The 4,261-nt window shown below is 50.1% G+C and overlaps 1 pseudogene across 1 annotated transcript; it reads right to left on the bottom strand.

The window, feature by feature from the left end:
• Positions 1 to 1,716: 1,716 nt before the first annotated feature.
• LOC105827249 lies at positions 1,717 to 3,044 on the bottom strand (annotated as a pseudogene). The gene has a single exon (XR_001138355.1). The product of XR_001138355.1 is annotated as a traB domain-containing protein pseudogene (transcript).
• Positions 3,045 to 4,261: the final 1,217 nt, after the last annotated feature.

The following is a 4,261-nucleotide window of genomic DNA, read 5'->3' as shown; positions in this document are numbered from 1 at the left end:
AACTAAATTTCCTAATCAGTTTATTTTAAAATAGGGAAATTATCCTGGATTATCTGAGTAGAACAATGTAACTACATGGGCCCTTAAATCTGGAAGAGGGAGACAAGAAAGGAAGCCAGAGATATATGGTGAGAGGGAGTCAATGAAATTCAAAGCAAAAGTGATAGTCATGCCAGGTGCCTTTTTTGGTTTGAAAACAGAAAATGACCATAAGAAAAAAAAAAAAATGCTGGCAGTCTCCTTGAGCACACAGTAGCCTCAAGAAGATATTCAACAAGGAAACAGGGACCTCAGTCCTACAACGTCAAAGAAATGAATTCGGCCAACAACCTGAATGAGACTGAAAGTGGATTAATCCCGAGATCCTGAGGATTAAGAGTTAAGCCATTTTGATACCTTGCCTCTGTTTTTGTGAGACCCTGAGCAGAAAGAATCCAGCCATGTGGTGCCAAACTTCTCACCTACAAAACTGTGAGATAATAAACGTGTGTGTGTTTTTTTAAGCTGCTAAATGTGTAGCATTTTGTTACACATCAAGAGAAGACTAATAAAGTAACACATTTACCATCTCCAAATTAGAATCCCCATCTTTATGAGCTCTTTTTATAGGTCTGCTTGAGTGAAGAGAATGGATTTGTTTTTTTTTTTTACTCATAAGAATCTTGAGATAGGTGCACAGAAGTATCATATTCCATAAAGGATAACTTTCTGTGGATTATAGCTTTATGATCATAAAATATCACGTCAAAGTAGCAAATTTAAATCTCCATAACTGAATACTATTTAATCGTTATTTGTAACTGCTTAAAATCTATTCTTCACTAATTACTTTTTGAAAACTTTTTTTTTTCCCCAAATTTGGATTTTTTTTTTTTTTTTAGTGATTGATTCCCCAGGGTTGGTTGCCCTTGCCCCCCCCGGGCTCACAGCTGTGGGTTCCACCTGATTTGAGTCAACACAGCGATACCCAGAGGGCGCCCGGGCCCAGGCTGGGGCTGCACACCTGGTGAGTCCTGAAGAGACAGAGGGCCGGGCCCCACGCACGGACGCTGGCCGGGACAGGGCAGCTCACCCACGGCCCGAGGCTGCGGCCCCACAAGCCATCTGTCCAGTGAGGGTCACGCGGCCCCTGCGCACCCCCATCGGAGGCAGAGGAAGCAGGTTCCAGCCAGGACAGCAGCTCACACCTGAGGTGCCAACTGGACCCCGAGGCTGACCTTCTCAGGACAGAGACCCAAAAAGGGAGAATTCCTTTTTGTCCCAATCAGATTTAAGGCTTGTATTTCCTGACGCTTGCTTCAGTTTGTTTTTTCTTTAAAGTTAAAATTACCTGAGTAAAGATTTTCAGACATTTAAAAAAGCCAAAAACACAGAACCTCTGCAGGCAGAGACGGAGCCAGGGAGGCAGCCGGCCGAGCCCAGGAAGCAGGGCGCAGCCGGGTCCACCAGAGCTCCCGCGGGCATGCTAAGGAGCTGCCTGGGGCACCCAGCCCTTCCCAAACCCGCCTGGACCCGGAACCCCCCGTGAGACGTTCCTGGGCCAGGGCACAAGAAGGCACAGTGAGGTAGGGGACAGTGGCTGGCTGGCTACACCCCGCCGCCTGGGGTGCCGAGGGGTGCCGTGTGTCTCAGCCCTGCCCCGGCCCTGGCCCCTGGGAGTGGGGCCCCTGCAGCATGCGTGGGGAAGTGAGGAGGGGGCTGCCGGGAAGCCTATGCTCAGACAGTTAAATAATCCTTTATCTGGGTGGTGTGGACGGGGGTGCAGGGACGGCTTGGCCTGGACCCCCACGGGAGGTGGAAGGGCCTCGGGTGGGCTCGGCGCTCAGGGTGCTTCCGCAGGTGGTGCAGGCTCCTCAGGAGCCCCTCAGCAACCACGTGAGCAGCCACCACCCCGGCTGTGGTCGCTCCCTGGGCGTTGCTTCCTATTTGTGTGGTCGGGCCGCGGCCGCCCTCTAGAGGCAGGGCCGGCAGCGACAGCACCAGGCTCACAGTGCGGCGGCCCTTCCAGTACAGGCCGTAGCCCAGCAGGCCGAAGAAGGTGGACTTTACAGCCAGCGGGGACACTCTGCAGGAGATGGACGGCGGCGGGACGGTCATGATCTCCTGGATGTTGAGGTCGGTGCTCCAGTTCTTCTCAATGCCGGGCACGTGGCCCATGCCCACGACTCCCACAACCACGGCGGGGACGCGCTTCCTGAGCTCGGCGTCAGAGGAGCGACGCAGCTCGAGGCGCTGGGCGGCCTGGCGCAGCATGTAGGTCAGGTAGACGTCTCGCTCCGAGACGACGGTGCGGTGCAGGTCGGGGAACTCGCCAATCATCTCGGCCATCATCTGCTCCAGCAGGTCCTTCTGCTTGCAGCGCTCCACGTCGTCCTTGCTGATTGGGTCTGACAGGAAGCACAGGCCCCAGGCCAGCTTGACCTTCTGCCAGAAGGAGAGCGTGGCGATGGCTCTCTTGAAGGTGAGGGGGATGGGCCGTTCGCCCAGGTGGAACTTGCAGAAAGGCACCCTGCTGGCCTCCTTAAAGGCCTCCCTGAACTCCCCGCCGCCGGGGGCCATGCCCAGCTGCTCGGTGATGTGCGCCGACACCTTCAGCACAGCATCTGCATGAGTCCCGACATGAGCCCGTTCTGCCTCACGGCCTGCTGCAGCTTCTCCAGGCTGATCTTGGCCTCGCGCAGCCACGTGCTCTCGTCCATCTTCAGCATGGACACGCGGTACTGGCAGAGCTCCACCACCGCCACGTCGGGCTGCACCCCGCGGATGGTCTGCACGACGTCGCTCTTGCTGTCGTCACTGAAGTGGGCCGTGCCCACCACAGACACCCTGCTCCCGTCCTGGGCCACCAGCTGGGTCACGGTGTGCGGCAGGTTGGGCCGCTCACGCCGCCGCTTCAGCTTCATTTCCAGGAGCAGGTTGAAGGCGTCCACATCGGACGGGTTCTGAGCTTCTCCAGGGAGCACCCTGGGCACTGGCTCCGAAGCCCCTGCCGTCACCACAGGCTCCGCGTCGGCCTCCTGCGGTGGCTGCTCCTCCCCCTCCATGGCTGGGGCGGCAGCTCCCGGCGGAAGGCGGAACCCCAGGCGACGCTGCAGCGCTCCTCAGCCGGCCTCCATGCGGCTCGCCGCCCCGAATTATCTTTAAGAACTCTGAAGATGTTTTGCCATTAGTATGTTAAATCATTTTTATGATAGTAGGAATTTGTGTTCATGTGTCTGTGTGTGTAGATATTTATGTAACTCTCTGAATATATATGATACAGCTTGAAGTTGTCTATATTTCTGATTTAAAGAAAATTAAATTAATTGAATACTAGGCTATGCTTTTCAAAAATATTATCTGTTAAATAAGGGTTTAGAGATATTCCAGGATTCTGGTATACCATGCTGTTTTTGGTTCCAAAGTACTTACAATTAAAAATATTTAAATCAATTATTTGGTTAATTAATGCAAAAGCACACATAATTAGTCTATAAAATATAAAGACCAGGCCCAGCATGATGACTCATGCCTGTAATCCTAACACTTTGGGAGGCCAAGGCACGAGGATTGCTTGAGGCTAGAAGTTTGAGACCAGTCTGGGCAATATAGCAAGACCCCATCTCTACAAAAAAATACAAAAAAGCTAGAAAAGTGTGGTGGTGCCCACCTGTGGTCCCAGCTACTCAAGAGGCTGAGGCAGGAGGATGGCTTGAGCACAGGAGTTTGAAGTTGCAGTGAGCTATGATGACACAACTGCACTCTATTCCAAGCAACAGAGAGAGATTAGGTCTCAAAAAAAAAAAAAAGTATAAAATAAATCAAAAGATCCTGTCTACGAGAGTGCAGCAAAGACAATACTGTTGTATTATAAAGCAGCCATTGCCATAACAATACTTCCTCTGGTTCAAACACTTTCTGAACAAGAAGAATGTTAAGATGATAGTATTAAAAATGATACAAGTGACTATCAAATTATTCTCTATATGATACAACTGAAGAACATGAAGATAAATTGAGAAATAGATGTTACAGCTGCAAACATGAGAAGAAAAATATTATTTTAAAAGTTCTCTTTAATCAACCATGATAGGAGATTATTAGAAGATGAAAAGTTTAAGCCAAGGATTGGGAATAAGTTTATCAATCTTACAAATAGTTTAGAATCAGAATTACAAGAGGAAATATTTGTACTTCACATTTAAGATTATATGTAGAAATATAACATTTTTTAATTTAAATATGCCCATTTTGTGTGGATTATTAAAATACTGTTATCTTA

Source organism: Propithecus coquereli, unplaced genomic scaffold, assembly GCF_000956105.1.
Source record: "Propithecus coquereli isolate 6110/MARCELLA unplaced genomic scaffold, Pcoq_1.0 Scaffold993, whole genome shotgun sequence".
NCBI classification, from domain to species: Eukaryota; Metazoa; Chordata; class Mammalia; order Primates; family Indriidae; genus Propithecus; species Propithecus coquereli.
Note: the sequence above shows the minus strand (reverse complement) of the source record. Positions and strands in the feature narration are given on the sequence as shown.